The 18425-nt window shown below is 39.8% G+C and overlaps 1 protein-coding gene across 1 annotated transcript in view; it reads left to right on the top strand.

The window, feature by feature from the left end:
- CTNNAL1 (catenin alpha like 1) overlaps positions 1 to 18425 on the top strand; it is a 101828-nt gene that overhangs the window by 44298 nt on the left and 39105 nt on the right. The window lies entirely within an intron of this gene.

Here is an 18425-nt window from a genome sequence, read left to right on the forward strand (position 1 = left end):
GAGGGGCTGGGGGGCGCCGGGCGGGAACCGCTCCCGGCCCGGCTCCCCTGGCTCCGCCGGGCTCTCCCTCTCCCTCGCCTGACGGTTTTCCGCATGGGAGCGTTCTCCTTTTCTCACAGCTCGGTGCTGGTCGACTTCCAGGGGATTTGGCGAAGCTTTGTGTTTTCGCGGTCTGGCCTGAGCGTTGCATTGATTGGAGCTCTTTCGCACCCCAGGGTAGCAGCCGAATTTTAAGAAGTTAAATGTTACGCAGACTGTGCCTGGGTGACCTCTTAACGTGTCCTGCACAGTGCTAAATGAGCTTACGAAAAATAAAAACCAGGCTTTCAAGTGATCTCCTAAGTAACTATATGCCAACCGCTTAGGTGCTGGTGGGGGTTTTTCTTTAGGTCTTTAGTTACAAAATTGGCGTTTGAGATACCCAATGCGTTTTTTCTTTCTTGAAAAATAATGTATGAAAACAGCACAGCGCTTGCTTTGTAACGTTTTTGCACTTTCAGCGCTGATTATTAAAGTTAACAAACCAAAACCTATCTGTACAAAATCTCTAAACAATGTGTAACAGCTACACAAAAGCAACTAGTCCTGGTGAGGTCAAGTTATGTTTATACCGTCATAGCCCATCTGGAAACAAACTGTTGAGAGCCGTGTTTTGCATTTGTACAGCTGGGCTGCAGGAAGGGTTTGTGATGGGTAATTGTATTTCTGTACTTATCATGGTAATTTGTCTGTCTCCGTTTGAAGAAATCAGTCAGTTCGAAGCAGCCCATCGAAGGGATTAAACCACTTGTTCCAAAGCCAAGTAAAATTAAAGTTCAGTGAATTTTCTACTCCTGAAACAGTGGAGAGAGGTAAAATATGGAGACCCACTTTTAGGAAGCTTGAGAGCAAACAGAAACCTTCCTGTTGCAAAGGCTAAATTTAATTGCGTATGTTAAATTCTTACTTTTAACAGTTTTCTGTGAAGATGTGCACGTTCCTCTGGAATACTCTTTTAAGAACAGTGGTCATATTTCTCTGGGGATTCACTGCACGTGTAATACGTCATGTATGATTTTGCATTGCCCACAACACCTATGACTGCCTCTTCCAGAAGTGCTAAGCGTCTTTCACATCCCCTGTATACAGTGTAAGGTGTCAGAGCATTTGTGAACTCTCAGAGCTTACTGTTTTCCTGGTAAAGCGCTCCAGACTTCAGGTGAGCTTGTTCACTTGAAGCATGAGCGCTGAGCTCCGTTCAGATTCAGGCTGAAGTTGCTGATGGTATCAGCTGCTTGCCTGATAAAATGCCCCACTTACTCTGCTGGTTTATCAGTTCTGTCTGTACTGTTTCATCCAGATTGTTCAGCAGAGGTCTCACTGGCTGGCTTTGTTTGGGTGTTTTTGCAGAAGGGGTTTTTACAGAGTACTTAATCTCAGAATTTGTTTTTATATTCTTTGTAAGCAGTGTATTAGTAATATTGCTCACGACTTTGTTTTTCCGTTTCTATCAAATACACTTGCAAAGGGATTAGTTCCTGCTGTGAAGTTAACTTCACAGTTTACCCTTTTGTTAAAAACCAAGAAAGCTATGTGATAGCTGCCTATACTGAAAAAAAAATAAAAATAGAATGTTGCTACTGCTTTTCACTACTTATTTTAAGGAGAGAGGAAACAAAAGGCACCCTGTCTGACAAACTCACTTTCAACCTCATGTGGAGATAAATCTATTTTCTTTAAGAAAAAAAAGCATTGATTATTTTTAAATTCATGTACCGTATGATACATTGTCCTAATTGATGTGTAATACTGTAAATTTGGTTTTGACTGCTTGCTCTTTCTCAGCAAAAGTGAGGGTTATTTTTGTTTGATTTTTTTTTTAATTGTACTTTGCAGCTTGATTTTTCTTATAGACCATATAGTGTCAAGAGTATATTTGCTGCTGGCAGTGGTGTAAGATTCCTATTTACCTGGCAGGAGAAATTACCCTTAGAGTCATTACTGAAGATGTTTATTAATAATTTTTTTTAAAACTTACTGTTTACAGAGTTAAACTAGGTCTTCATTTTCTCTAGATCTTTTCAGACCCTGATGTGTCCCTTTTCTGATAGTGCCACAAATGATAAGGATGGCAGATTTAAGCCACAGTATTAAGCATATTTGCTAACACTTCTTTTTCACTATCGACATATCTGTACTGTGAAGAGAATCATTCTGTAGTATTGTGCAAAGCATGTGGCATGCAGTTCAGAAAATAGGGCTTTTGATTCAAATCTCACAATTTTCTTTAGTACAGGTAGAATTCTCTTCTCCTGGATAGATGTCTTTAGTTCAGTGTTCCACACATAAATAGTACAGCATTCTTTAAAATCTAGACATCTGCTCCACTGCTACTACCCATTTCCAGTCTAATTATGTTGGGTTTTATTTTTTTATGGAAAGGTTTTGGCAACACAAGTCAGGAAGGGTGTTTAAAGTGGTTGATGCTGACTCATTTAATAACAAGTCATTTAAAGAGTTGAGGAAAGGCAAAGACAGGGAAAAGGCACTTTCCAGGATGTGGCTCCACCAGTGACTTCCTCAGCTGCCATTATGTACCTGTTTGCTAGTCTAGCAGCAGTTGGGTATCTTGACAGCTGTAGGAGTCCGTCTGTCTGTATCTGTTCTAAGGAAGCACTCTGAGAAACTGCAGAGTAGGTTTTTGTCAACCTTCACACTCAGGCACGTGGGAGAAGTTCACTAAGAGGGAACTCTGAGCGCTCTCTGCGTATGTTCCTGAAAGAACAAAGTCAGTTTTCATAGTTGAAGGGGACTGTTGTGTTTAGGGTAAGAGATAAATCCCCTTGCATTCTAGCCGGTCCTCAGAGATCAGAGGGGCTAGGGGCAGCTGGACTTACCCCTTAATAGGGTATGCCAGTTGAGACTGTCACTGTAAATCTGACCCAGCCCAAACAGCCCATATACTGTAAGTCTGGTTGCATTCAAGAGAAGATTGACGAATAGTACAGTTTATAAATGCACAAACTTCAGGTTGGCTATATAGCACTATTTAAAAAAAAAAAAAAAGAATTGCAGTCATACACACGCAGTTCCCGGGTATACACTCAGCGTAGCTGAGGAAGTCTTACCAGAAGGTGTCCCTTCTGGGGGGCGGGTGTGTGTGGTGTGTGTGGGTGTGTGTGTGTGTGTCAAGAGCACAAACCCGCTGATCTGTCCCTCCATTTTGGTGTCAGGTTATCGTCCCTCCAAGTTAGGTACAAACTTGGGGTGCTATTTATTGTAGTAGGTATGGTGAGTGGGTGGGACTGTAGTCCAATCATTATTCTGTCATTAATACATAATTAGTTTTATGGTGAAAAGGGGTACAGCTGTTTTTTGTGGGGAAAAAAGAGGGAGGACAGGAAGCAAGGTCGACTTGGTATGATAGGTGCAGCAGGATTGTGTAGGAAGGAAAGGAGGATGAGGCACAGAGTTGGCAGGTTGCTACAAAAAATCATTATTTCAAGGGAATCAAGCAGAACAGCAGATAAGCCTGTCCTTGAAGGGAAAGAATGGGACCGCACGGCCTGCATCCCGTCTCGCATTCTTCCTCGGTGCCACATCAAAACACAAATCACTGGACCGCCGTCTGGTGCTGTGTTTATTCTGAGCACTCAGTGTCAAAGAAAATGTATGCTTTGCAGACCTGCCTCTGTTTTGCTCTTTTGCCTTCCCCATGCTTCCGACACCTAATTTCCAATACCTAACAGGGACCTATCCTACAACATCCTGAGTGTAGACATGGGCTATTACAGCTAGCTGCTCAACCTTCAGAAAGTTGATTTTGTCATCGACACTTTGGAGAATGATTGTGTGCCCAAATTTTACATGTTTTTCCAGCTTCCTTGATACAGTATCTTGTCAGAGCTTTTGGAATTAGCATGACCTATAAAATAAGAGTTTAAATAACTACAAAAAGCCCACGATACCAGTGTTTCTGAATTTTGTTACTGTCAGTCTTAGATTCTGCAGAAGTTAGCAGTGATATGTGCCTTGAGGTGGATAAAACAAGCCTGTTCTTTAGTATGGTATTGTTTCCTTGCTTTCTCTGAAGCTAGCTAAAATAATTCCCATTTCAGTAAACGTTATATAGTTATATAACATTACACAATGTTCTGCCAGTATTCTGCAGTTATATATTAGAGGCCAAAGAAGAACCAACAGCTGATGTTTTCCCATTTATGTGAAAAGCTCACTGATGCAGTTTTCAGACTGAAGGTATGACTTTAGAATAGCCCTATTGGATATTTTTTTTTTTTTTTTTTTTTTTTTTTTTTTTTTTTTTTTTGTCAATTACCAGTGGCATCCCTCAGGGACCGATACAGGGGCCAGTATTGTATAACAAGCTCGATAGGAGTGAACAGTGTGCTGCTGCAGCAGCAAAGTCAACAAGATGCTGGGATACATCACTAGCAGAGGTAAAGAAGTAATTATCCTGCTCTGCTCGGCACTTGTCAGGCCACACCTGGAATACTGTGTTCAGTTTTGGTCCCAACCATACAATAAGGATGTGGACAGGCTGGAGAGGGTCCAGAGAAGGGCCATAAAGATGATCAAGGGACTGGGAAGCCTGACATGTGAGGAAAGTCTGAGAGAATTGGGTTTGTTCAGCCTTCAGAAGAGAAGGCATAGGGGAGACCTTATCACCATGTTCCTGTATTTAAAGAGCGACTACAAAGAGGATGGAGACTCCCTTTTTACAAAGAGTCACATGGAAAAGGTGAGGGGTAATACTCCTTGGGAGATTCTGACTGGACACGAAAACTTTTCACAGAATAATTGGCTGCTGGAATAATCTCCCCACAGAAGTGGTGGATTTCACAACCTTGGGTAAGATTCAGCTATATGGGGTGCTTGTCTAGTCTGAAGTTTTGCCAAGGAGGGTTGGACCAGGTGATTCTTGAGGTATTTTGTGATTCTTTGGTCATAGAATCATAGAATGGTTTGGGTTGGAAGTGACCTTCAAGATCATCTTGTTTCAACCCCACTGGCATAGGCAGGGACATCTTCCACTAGACCAGGTTGCTCAAAGCCTTGTCCAACCTGGCCTTGAACACTTCCAGGGAGGGGAGAGCCACAACCTCTCTGGGCAACCTGATTGTGCCTCATCACCCTCACATTAAAGAATATCTTCCTCATGTCTAATCTGAATCTACCTGCTTTCAGTTTAAAACTGTTACCCCTCATCCTATCCCTACACGCTCTGATAAAGAGTCCTTCTGATCTTTCCTGTAGGCCCCCTTTAAGTACTGGAAGGCCACAATAAAGTCTCCCTGGAGCCTTTTCTTTTCCAGGCTGAACAACCCCAACTCTCTCAAGTCTATCCTCATAAGGGAGGTTTTCCAGCCCCCTGATCATCTTTGTGGCCTCCTCTGGACCCGCTTGAGCAGGTCCATGTCCTTCTTATATTGGGGGCCCCAAAGCTGGACACAGCACTGAAGGTGGGGTCTCATAAGAGTAGAGTAGAGGGTGAGAATCGCCTGCCTCGACCTGCTGACCACACTTTTCTTGATGCAGCCCAGGATACGGTTGACTTTCTGGGCTGGGTGCACACATTGCTGTCTCACAGTCAGTTTTCCATCCACTAATACCCCCAAGTCCTTCTCTGCAGGGATGCTTTCTGCCCAGCCTCTATTTATGCTTGGGATTGCCCTGACCAATGTGCAGGACCTTGCACTTGTCCTTGTTGAACTTCATAAGGATTGGACAGGCCCACCTCTCAAGCCTGTCAAGGTTCCTCTGAATGACATTCCTTACCTCCAGCATGTCAACCTCACCACACAGCTTGGTGTCGTTGGCAAACTTGTTGAGGGTGCACTCAATTCCACTGTCTTTGTCAACAACAAAGTTGTTAAACAGCTCCGGTCCCAACACTGACCCCTGAGAAACGCCACTTGTCACTGCTTTGTACTCGGGCATCAAGTCGTTGACTGCAACACTGAGTTCAACTGTCCAGCCAATTCCTTATCCACCAGTTGGTCCATTTGTTGAATCTTTGTGTCTCCAATTTAGAGACAAGGATCTCATGTGGGACAGTGTCCACAGTTGCTCTTCCCGTATCCACTAATGCTTAGTGAAGTCATGTTGGGTGTCACCACTCAGCTCCTCCTTGTTTTCTATATACCCTAGCTTATTTTCCAGGAGGATCCACTCCATGATCTTGCTGGGCACAGAGGTGAGACTGGCTGGCCTGTAGTTCCCTGGGTCTTCTTTTTTCCCTTTTTAAAAATGGGGACTATGTTTCCCCTTTTCCAGTCAGCGGGAACCTTACTGGACTGCTGATACTTCTTAAATTCTTCTTTATTAATGATCCAAATGTTGGGATGATAGGCCAGCACGTTCAACAGGCACGTGAACTCCCCTACAGCAAGTTGGGAAGTCTCTGATATGCTGGAGAACAGGGCTGCTAGACAGAGGGATAGGCCGGAAAGATGATCTGACAGAAAGTTTGTGAAGTCCAACAAAGGCAATAATAATCCTACATCTGGGCTAGAGTAACACCACACCACAGTACAGGCTGGGATCAGCTGCCTAGAGAAGACCTTTGCAAGGAAAGACATGGGGGTTCTGGCGGACAAAGAGTTGAACAGGAGTCAGCAGTGATGGCCAGCTGCATGCTGGATTTTTAGTAGAAGTGTAACCAGCAGGCTGCAGGAATGAGACTTCCCTTCTGTTTGGCACTTGTGAGACAGGCTCTGGAGTACCATGTCCAGTTCTGGGCTCCTTGGGACCAGGGAAAGCATTGCACATAGTGGAGCATGTGACATAAGGAGAGAGGTTGAAGGAAGCGGGTTTGTTTCACCTCAAGAAGAGAGATGTAATGGTCAGCTAGGACCAAGCTTTCATGTAGAAAACTAGGATGATACTTTACCATCTGTATCACTTTAATCTGCAGTGATTTTTTGTCTGACATTTTCTTCCCTGGTCAGCATTGCAAGGTGTTTCTACAATTCTCTAGTCAGATCTTATCTTTACTGTCCTGAATAACTTAGGATCACCAGCAAATTTTCATCATTTTATTACCTGCCTATCTCTCCTCCCTCTTTATGATTATGTAGAATAATCCATGTCCCAGTGCAGGTTACTGTGAAACTCCATTGGTCATCTCCTATTAAAGTAAGCAATCATTTACTTCCTGTCTTGCTTCATCTTCTCATCATTCTGTCTCTTAATGAGTTAAATATTCATACAAAGAGCCTTCTTTCATTTTTTTTCAGAGACCTGCTTGACGTCCTTTGAAACCTTTGATATGGACTTTGTTTCCTTGTTTTCTTTCAGCAGAGAGCCTCCTTATCCATCTAATCAGTGATCTCTACAGAGAAATCTGGTTTTGTGAGGCAGAAATTCGTTTAACAAACACCATGTTGAGTCTTTGCTGGTATGTCATATTAATGTGGGTGTTCACTGTTTCTGTTCTTCCTAACTTTTTGTATTGATTTGCCATGTACAAGTGTCAGGCAACCTCCATACCTCAATTGAGTGTAAAACTGTAGACATGGGGTTTAGTATGCTACTGTTCTGTGACACTGGTCTTTGAATTTTGTCTGTAGGTTAGCAGTGTCTTTGGGGAAGCTGTTTTGTGATCTCATTGGCTTGAAAGTCCTCAGGTGACTGGAAATTACTAGGTCGCTATTATTGTACCTAGTAGCAGCAGAACTCCAAATAGCAACTCACGTTCAGTTCTCCAATATACTTGTGGACATGAACCTTAGTATGTCTCCTTCCTGAAGGATATTTCCTCTGGATGTAGCAAAGGAGCTTCTTAAGGCTTATTTTTGAGGGATGTACACGTGTGTGGCACCAGTCTCCTTCAGAGACTGAATAGAAGTGTCTCGTATACTCTCTGAACACTATTCATACAGTTAAGGAATATATCTAGTCTCATTCCCTTCCTGAACTTCAGCATTCAGTCCAAGCTCTTGTCCATTTAAACTTACTTGCATTCCCCATGCAACAGGTGCACTGAGAGATTTGTTCCACCAAGTCCCTTGGCTGCCTTGTTACACTAGGCATTTTTTGGTACCTCTAAGTCTTTCCCTTTCCCACTTCTAAGGTGCTAAAAGGTTCTTACATAGTTGGCTGTTCTTGCTCCAGTATGGTGCCAGGACTTGCACTTTGCCCCTTATGGCTCTTTTTGGAGGATGGGAAAATTCCTTTTTTAGAAAAAGTAGGGTAATCCATATTTGTGTTAAACTCATTGCATTCTTCAGTGCATCTGAGGGGGAAAAAAAACATCCGAGCACACTTCTTCTAAAATGCCTATTGCATACTAATTTTTATCCTTCAGTACTTTAAACATTCTGGTAACTTGCAAGCTTTGAGAAGCTTTCTCCCCTTTTCCAGGATTTTCTTCTTTGTTAATTATTTTGGTACTCACTTTAGACTTGAGACTTGGCACTACTGTTGAGTAATAAAATTATGTATGTTGAGTAATAAAATCAAGTAATAAAATAGAATTATGTTTGTAGAGGCTTGCATTGTACCTTCTGATAAACCCTTCTTAGTTTACATCGTGTACCGCAGAGAAACGGAGCCATGGATGCAGTCATACGCATTAACTGCTGTTGAGTCTGGAAGCATATGGTATGCTGCCTGTGTACAGAATTGCACCTCATTAGTTTCAATTAGTCACTAACTCATGGACTCTTCTCTTCCTTTTGGTTCCATAGGTATTGTGGGTTAGGTTGTGAGCTTGTGGTTTCTATTATGAATCTTCCACTCGATACAAATTCTGTTTCTGGACAACAAAGCTTGCAACAGCTCAACTGTTATTTAGCCTACACTTGGTATTTTGTGCCCCTAAAGGAGCCTGGTTCTTTCTCTTTGATTTATACAGAAAAGTTAATCTCTTGATTTTGTCATCTGGCTGTAGATAATGTGATTACTTCAGTCACAGTACCAGTTGTATTTCTGGGCTGTTGTGGTTGCAGGTTTTCCTTTACTGAGGCTAATTTTTAATTGACAGCTATTTAGTCATTGAAGCTAGGTTGTTATGAAACAGTGAAATGGAAATAGTTAATAATTTACAGTTATGGTTTTTAACGTATGCTGGGGAGCACAGGAGTACCTTAGAATATTCTAAATAGGTAAATGAAATTATTTTGTTACATTAATAATTAATTATGTTTATATCACTAATGATATTCTGCTTTACAAGAAAAATTACACTTGAACATTTTAACACATGAGCAACAGCACCACCATGAAACAGATGTGGTTTCAGTTTGTTTTTTTTTTTTTTTCTGTGAACCCTTGGATGGTGAAATTGGCTTTAGTTAAGCTTGGCTACTGCCTTATAATGTTCAGTACCTCAGTCTTTGATGTGATAAATGAGTCAGACTGATATTTGAAGTAGCTGAAGTCAGATGCTTCTTACTGACATAGCTGAAAATCAATTGCTCTTTTTCAATGGAATCTTATCTTTCAAATTTATGAGATCTGATTAATGACTTTTCTATAAATTAAACAAATTTTTGTAGTTCTCCTGTAGAATGAGTACTAAATCAAAACTGCCTCATAGTGATTCTGCACAAAAAGAATTTGAGCAGCTTTCTTGCTATTCAACATTGTTAACAGATGGTTTTAGATAGATTAGGTAGGGAAATCCCCAAAGGATGAATTATGAATTAATGATTGCAAACAACTGATAATAGTTTAGTAAAACTGTTGTATGGTACTGTGAGTCTATGACTTTCTTCATGGATTTTTTTTTAATGTTTATTAATTCATAGACAAAACATAACCATTGCTAGATAGAGCCTTAATTATAATTTTTGCTCATTGAGTTGTATTGCATTCCATTAGTAGCCTTGTTTAAAGCTAGTGGGGAAAATGAGTAGTGATATAGGCTCTAGTGCCAAATTGGAACTGTGAATCTTACTTTAGATACTGAATGGGATGATTTCTTGTCTTTATACATAGAATGAATTCCCAAACAGTAAGATGACCCCTAATTGTAAGTTGCAAAAATCATGTATGAGCAAATCCTAAGATTCTTCCAGGTGTATATGGAAGAATAAAAAATTATGCAGTTGCTTTTCTCTTAGAGAAACGTTTTTGTATTTAATTTTTTGTATTGAGCAGAATGAATATAACCAACTATAACCACACAAATCATGTATTTTCAAATAACAATAAAGTAAAATTGTGTTGTAGTAAGATAATGTTGTAAATGTAGTTTTTGTGTTGGTGGGTTTTGTGTTAGGGTTTGGTGTGTTTTTTTGGGTTTTTTTTGTTTGGTTTTTTTTTTAAATTTATTTATTCACAGGTGTCAAAATTGTTTAAAAGGGTAATATTGTCCAAAGTTGCAAGTGCTTAACATGTAGGAGGTTAGACAAATGTATGGAATGTTCCCTTTTAATTATCAAGGATTCTGTACTGTGTTCAGTGTTACATTTAAATATTCTTAATTTTTCCAACTGAATGAGTTTTTGTTGCCCTGGAGCTCTTCGAGGAAGTAAGCAGAAGAATATACAGGGTCTTTAACATAAATAAGGTAATGGTTCCTGGATGATACAAAGTTTTTGTTTTGTTTTACACTCCTGTAGGTGGATAGTAGTTCAATCTGCATAGCCGTTTCCAGAGCACACTGTACTTCTCTAATAATCCCTAGGGCAAGTATGTGCTTTTTCAAGATGAAATACCAGGTGTTGCTCTGAATTGAAGTGGTATGTCAAAATGCTTGCTAAGGAAATCTTTGCTAAAAAAGGCTGGAGGTACCCTTCTGTCTGCAGCAAGACAGACTGAATGGCTGGTATTTGTGCCAGTGAAGCTGCATGTTTGTGGGACTAACAAGCAACTTTTCCTACATCTTCAGGAGCCAATCCCGATTTGAATAGAAAGAATTTTCAATTGTAGGTGGTATCAGCGTGTTGTCCCTGTTACATCATTTATTACAATGTCTGAATATTTTGTTTCCATAAGCAGCTCAGAGCAGGCTCAGGCATTGTTTGCACAAGCAGTAGAAGTTTAGGTACATTAACAAAGGCAAGTTAGGGAAGAAAGCCACAATAATCATTTGCCGTTCAGTCTTTCGTTTAGAGGTTACCTGATCATGTTAGTAAATTGAGTTATTTCTGAGACTTGCATCTCTCTGGTGCTGAAAACATGCCTGCATCTGTTTTGACCACATCTGAAAGTATACTTTTAAACAACAAACTTCCCTCAGAGTTAATTTTGTTTACTTAGGCTTGCTCATGCCCAGGATTTCTAGGTGCAGAATGAAAAAGGGTAATAGCTTTGTTTAAGAAATCTACCCATTTGGGTAAGAAGATACTGAACTGGAGGGCAACAGGAGGGGAGGGAAATGTACTGGCTTGCACACACTTAAAACCAGTATTTGGGTTTATTAGCTTACGTTCACTTTTTTTTACTGAGGTAGTTGTGCGTTTCAGCAAACTTAAAGACATCAGTAGAGTTAGAAAGCCAATTCATAATGAAAGGTGCAATAAAGGCTGTTTTTTGTTTGGATGCATTTTATGATAGGTAAACATGTATTTTGTTTGATGTTCAGTATACTTGTTGATGCATGCATCATAAATCAGAAGAGGTTAAATTGGAGTTTCAATTTGAAAAATTATTTTTGCCAACTCGTATCAAGTTGCTTAAAGGTGCAAATTTCAGTCTGTAAACTTCCATACATCTTTTCAGAAAGAGAAGGAAGCTTGAACTTTAATTGTCTGAAAATTAAGATCTTCGTCATCATCACTCGCTTCTATAGAAATTCTGGGGGAACATAGGGCAGTCCTCTGACTTGTAAGGCATGTGATAATAAGAGTAAACAAGGTAGCTCTGATCTGTTGTCAAGACTCACTGAGCATTCTCTCCAGTGATTCTTCTGTTTGTGGAAAAAAGAAGGGAGGATGACAGGAGTGCAGGTCAGTTTTCATATACTTCTCTGATTCACATCTGCAGATCACTGGGGATCTCTGATTGTGAGGAGTCTGTGAAAAGTGAACATTAAAAAGCAAGTGTATTCTCCTCTATAGTAGTGTTACTTTAGTAATATTATTTAAGTAATTCAAACCTCCACATTTTTTTTTTTTTTTTTTTTTTTTTTTTTTTTAATTCTCTCTGGAGTTCATTTTCACAAGAACTTGCTAAAAAAGTTGGAATAATTTAATCCCACTGAAAAAAAAATTTCTGAAGTTTCCAGAGTTTTCATTACTTTGAAAAAAACCAAAAACCCCCAAACGCAAAATAACCCACACTGGAGGAAATAAATTGGTGTTATCAAAGTACTACATCTTAATTGAACAAGTTAATCTCTGTCACATTTTGGATAATCATTTTCTCTGTGGTGTTTGGTTTGGATCTTGAAATTTAAAGAGCCCTTGGTTTTCTAGGAATGCATTCAGCACAAAGAAAGGGTATTCACTACTATAGGACAGTCTCGCTGTGAGTTGAATCCTTTCTTTTGATCTCTTAACAATTCCAGGAATGTGTAACAAGTACATAGCAATGGTACTAATAATCTGAGGTGTGTATTCGAAGTTGAAGTTGTGCATTCTTGTCTTTCCTGGCAAACTTTACAAAGGGTACGTTTTGAAGCCTAGATCTGAAGGAGGTGAAGAGGACTGTTATCACCCCTTCCAAATAATATTTTTTACCTGTTGAAGCTATCCTGCTTGTGAGGACTACACAGTCAAATGTTGTGATGCTTTAAAATGAAGTGTACGATTTGCAGTTAACCAAAAATCTGGTTACAACTGCAATATAGCTAGTGTCTCATTTGCTTGTTTTATTCTCATGCTTTCTTCTCAGCACCTACATTTGGGTACTGTTGGAAATACTAGGTTAGGTATACTAGTGGTATGATTTGGTAGGGCTGTTGTGTTGCTTGTAAGCTTCTACTTGTCACTGCAGGTCCTGGATTGTTCCTTCTTCCTTTTCAGAGGTGGCTTATCAGCTTGTTAGGCACTACATGTGAAAGATTGCCTGAGGCTCCTTTAAGCATGTTAGCATTTGCCCATAGATAAGTGAACCAGCTTACAGGTTGTTAAAGTAGTTTATTTCATGTGATTCCCTGAAGGCTTTTATGAAAGATGTGTACAGAAGCAAAGAGAAGATGCTTTTAAAAAGCCTTTGGGTAAAGATACAACTACAACACTGTTACCACAAGTGTAATAGAACTCAGCAGTTTTGGACATGTGACATATTTGTATAGCCCTTCTAGACACCAGTGCATAGGCAATATGAGGAAAATATATAAATAGGGGGTAGCAGGATTGTAACACTTCTTGGAAGCTGTTCTTTTACAGAAGCGGTGACTCAGGGTCCTGAATGATGCATTGAGGTCTACGCAACTTCTGCAAGAAAGGGTTGGTTGTCCCTTTTGAATAATAACATGTAGAAGAAACTTCTGATTCAGGCGTCCATAAAGCAGAGGCAGTTGTCCCAAATAATGTTTTGGGTTCTTACAGTTAACTAGCACATTAGTTGTTAATTCAGTTGCATTTCATTTTGGTTAATCTTTTCCAGCCTTTGAAAACTTTCAAAGTTGAGTTTCTACAAAGTTTAATTGTGGGATTTTTCTACAAAAATAAAACAGAGTAGGAAGATAAGGCATTCCAATTCTAAAAATCTGCACATTAACCAGACTTCTAAAAAATATTTTAGTGCTTGAAATTGTAGAAAATGCTTAGTAAGACAGGCACCTAATCTTAACAGACTTGTGATTTCTAGGGCAGGTAAGCAGGTATTCTTTGTTCACTTCTCAAGATCCCTGAGGCTTGTCTTTTGTGATGAGAAGTCTCTGTGACAGTTTTGCTTGTAGGCCTTATGGACTGGATGTCAAATGCCAGCTGCTGCTTCTGTGCTGTCTCACATGTGTGGCTACATTCTGTAGCAGAAGTGTGTGTTGGAACAAAGTGTGCTTCTGTCTGGTTAAATGAGTCTGAAGACCTGTTTGTCCTTACGTAGTACACAAGACCTAATGAGAGACAGTGCCTAAAATGTAATAGTAGAAGTTCCTCACCACCCTCAACTCAAGATGAACTAATAAAAGTATGTGTAATGTGTGAAATGTCTTTTTGACCAAATTTTCTACATGTCCTATCAAATACAACTAAATTTACTTCATATACAATGTGGATACTTACCCACAGGGAGGGAAGTGGGTAGAGTATCTTCCAACATGACTTCTCAGTTTAACTCTTGTGTTTGTAGAAGTGTGTCATGTAAAACTTAATTACACTGATAAGAAATAGATATTGAAATATTTTTAGCTAAGCATGCTGTCATGATGCTTCCTGTGCATGAAGCATATAACAGCTTAAATGTCAGTATCTGAAGGCCCTCAAAAAACTCTGAAAACAGCTGCTTGCAAACTGCCACAACTGAGCTTGCTTCCTTAAATATGAAGTACATCTTGATACATTATGACTATATGTGTTTGTTTCAGTAAAGTATTTGGGAAAAGGCCATTTTTCTGGGGCGGCTGGAAACAAGTGACAAAAGATTGTAACTGATGGTTTCTTGAAACTGCACACTCCTTAAACTGTCTCAAATCTCAGATAAGCATTCCATGGAAATAGTGTAAAAGCTCACATTGAACAGAGCATGGGTACCATCAAAAGGACTGTTTCCTTTCTAGGACCTGATCAGTAAATCCTTATGTAAACATCATGTAACCATATTACTCTTGTTCAAAGAGACTCACAGGTCTTTCAGCTGTTAACTCTTGCCCAAGCACCACAAATGTTAGTGACTGGATGATACACGATTAGAATATGACAGATTAAGTATGTGGGAGCTGTTAATCTTAAAAGAGAGTTTAGATAACGTTCTTGGAGTCACAGGGGTTTCCTTCTAAAAAAAATGCGAAAGAAACACAACAGTAATTGTTCTGGTCTGGTTGCAATTGGGTGGGCTTCAGGGGAAAGGCAGTTCTTTGTAACCTAAAATATCCTTAAACGTTGCAAGTTTTCACTAATTCAGTTTTTGATAGGCTCTTAGGGTATCTTTGGAGGAGGAAGGTGGTTGTTCACTGGGGAGAAAGTCCCTTCTTAAGTTTCTTGTTGGTCTTTGCTTTTCTCCATTTTTCTTGTCCAATTTTATATCTTTGTTTTGAATGTTCTTTAAAAGTGAGAAGCAAAAACTTTGCTTATTTGTTATTATAGATTCCTAGTTTATTGGCCTTTTAATGCGTATTGCTTTATTTGTATCCTGAAGCAGACCTCTCCCCAACACCCATTCAGTTGTACTGCTTAGGGATTTTTTTTTATTTTTTTTTTTTAATGGTCTGAACTAGTTAAATAACCTTTGTGCTGCTTATTAGCATCACAGTTTCCTTCAGTATGTCACTTAACATACTAGTGAAATTCCTCTCTCTGCTCTGTTAAGATTTTGTTTCTTAGGTTTTTTTAACCCTGATTGTTAATTATGTTTGATTAAGTTTTGACAAGAATCTAAAAATGCAGTTGCTATTACCTCTACTTTTTCATAGTTTTAAATGGAGGATATATGTGAGTGTGTATCTGTCACTCTTAACATTTCATGAAGGAAAGAGAAAGATATTTCTCAGAATTATACATTCTTCTTGTTTGCACAGCGGTTTTCTGCAGGGGCAGTTATGAAAAGCTCAGCTGTATCTGAAGAACTTTCCTCATGCCTTTGATGTTATTAAGAATTTTACATTTGATATATGTCTAACTCATGTTTCTAGAACAGAAAGACAGCCTTTTTTCCTTTAACGGGTATATATTTCATATCTTCCTCTTTCTTTTGTCATGACTTACCTACTCCTATTTCAGGGCTGTTGCTTACTTTTTTACAACAAACATCCTATGCAAATTTTACTATGTTAGTATAGGGTGAATTTGCTACATAACATTGATCACACTTGAAATCGGTGTTATATGAAGCTGTCTTGATGTTTCAAACTGCTTGACCAGCTTCTGGTTTAGTTATTTTACAATGTTTGTTTTGAACTGATAATGCATGTAGGTTTTGACTTTTCTGGAAAAAAAGAAAGATGGAGTTCAACAAATTTCCCTCCATTCTAATGTTAAGATAGTTACTGTAGTGGCCTTAGTTGGCCAGTCTGAGAAGAAATTATATTACCCAGCTACTAGTTCATCATTCCAGGAGGTATTTGCAAGCCTCAGCTGCTGTGTATAACAATAGACTTGCAAACTGAGTTGAATCTGCATATACCAGCTATTCCAGTGGGTATATATGTCATAAAATCACAGAATGGTTTGGGTTGGAAGAGACCTTTAAAGATCATCTAGTCCAATCCCCCTGCTATGGGCAGGGACACCTTCCACTAGACCAGGTTGCTCAAAGCCCCGTCCAACCTGGCCTTGAACACTGCCAGGGAGAGGTCATCTACAACTTCTCAGGGTAACCTGTTCCAGTGTCTCACCACCCTCACAGTAAAGAATTTCTTCCTTATGTCCAGTCTAAATCTACCCTCTTTTAGTTTAAAAAATTTGTCTCCTGTATTGCCACTACAGGCCTTGGTAAAAAGTCTTTCTTCATCTTTTTTATAAGCCCCCTTGATATACTGAAAGACTGAAATGAGGTCTCCCCGGAGCCCCCTCTCCTCCAGGCTGAACAGCCCTGACTCTCTCACCTAGGAGAGGTGTTCCAGGCTTCTGACCATTTTTGTGGCCCTCTTCTGGACCAGTTTGAACTGGTCCATGTCTTTCTTGCACTGGGTTCTCCAGAGCTGAACAGAGAACACCAAGTGGGGTCTATCAGTAGCAAAGTAGAGGGGCAGGATCAGCTCTGTTGACCTGCCATGCTTCTTTCTGTGCAGCTTGGGATCCAGTTGGCTTTCTGGGTTGCCAGCTCACATCCAGTTTTTCATGCACCAGTATGCCCAAGTCCTTTTCTGCAGCGCTGTTCTCAATCCATTCATCCCCCAATCTACATTGATACTGAGAATTATCCCAACCCAGGTGCAGGACCTTGCATTTGGCCTTGCTGTACTTTATGAGGTTAAGATGACACTGGTGATGCACCTGCCAAAACAGCTTCAGATTCTTGCTTCACCTTATGTGAGGTGGACATAGGGGGTGTCTTTTTCTGCAGAACTGGTGACCCCCTCCGAAGGGTTCTGAAGAAGTGATAGAATTGTAAACTTTACCCATGTCTTAAATGAAAGTGTTTCTGAAAATGTTATTTAAGACTTTATTAAGGCAACTTAATCTGTGACATCTTTATGACTTCTATCATTTGCCTACTTCTCCAGTGACATATGAGTGGGCCTTCTTATGCATTTCTGTAGTGATGTTTCATACCAGGACAAAATATTCTTCCATTCACATTTTTTTTTTTTTTTTTTTTTTTGGTGCCAAGTGTTCTATGAAGTATTGACATTTTCCATTGCAAAGAGTTTAATACTGCAAACTGGACTTAACCAGCTCCTGGCATTCAAAGCCAACCCTAGTAAGGTGTTAAAAAACTCCAGTATTTTTTTTTTCCCCAGAAATACAACTCAGTGTTATCTGAAGGGTAAGCCTTGGGCATTGATCACATTATGAAGTGGAGCAGTTCCTACACTGCTTCCAGCTCTGTCCTTGGGTTCGATGTGAGCATTACAGGTGCAACTTCTATGCTCTTGTCCTACCATAGGCTTGTCTGGTAGGAGAATGTATAAGTGAATGGATGATTTCTGGTGGATTTTTGAGGAATAGGCAAAGACATATGTGATTAAGCTGATACAGCTGAGGTGTTCAGACACTTAAGTAATTAATGTAATTCTGAGATTCTCTCAGCAGAAATCTTTGAGTTCTTGGAGATGTGATTTACAATGCAGTTCTGTGGGCTTTTTAAACCATGCTGCTGCTGAAAGGAGCACTTCTGCCCATCTCTCTCTGTCCAGTCTGTACTTTTTCCCGTTTGCCACCAAAAGTATTCATACAGCTATGCAGTGAACTGGAATGGGCAACTGATTATGAGAAAAACTAAAATAGCAAACATCACCTTCTCCACAATTCAGGTTTAACCCACATCAGATAAATTCATTGCAAAAATGAGAGAGCGAGGCAAGGATAGGCAGGACTGTCTTTGTTTGCAACAGTGATGGCTTTTATGCTGATTTAGGGTGTTTGAAACTATAGAATTCAACTGCTCTCCTGCATCTCACTAGAAAATGGTTGTCATACCAAAAATATAAAGTTTCTGTATTGTTTGTAGTACACTTTGAAATTAGTTAATTCTGAGTGCCAGTATTGCACACTATTCTCATGTGTATCTAATGACTTTGTCAAGAAGCTGCTTCTGCAATCCTACCTTTCTCTTTGGGTGGGAGAAGGATCTCTGTTTCCTCGTGTTTGGTGTTTCGGACAAATCTTCAGTCCTTTACAGCCGATCTCTGGTCTGTGTGATCCAAGAAGGAATGTATAGCACCGTGTGGTACTGGGCAGAAAAGCTGATATAGGATGTGGAGTTCAGAATAA

This window comes from Athene cunicularia (assembly GCF_003259725.1).
Source record: "Athene cunicularia isolate RWA chromosome 2 unlocalized genomic scaffold, athCun1 chr2_part1, whole genome shotgun sequence".
Taxonomy (NCBI): domain Eukaryota; kingdom Metazoa; phylum Chordata; class Aves; order Strigiformes; family Strigidae; genus Athene; species Athene cunicularia.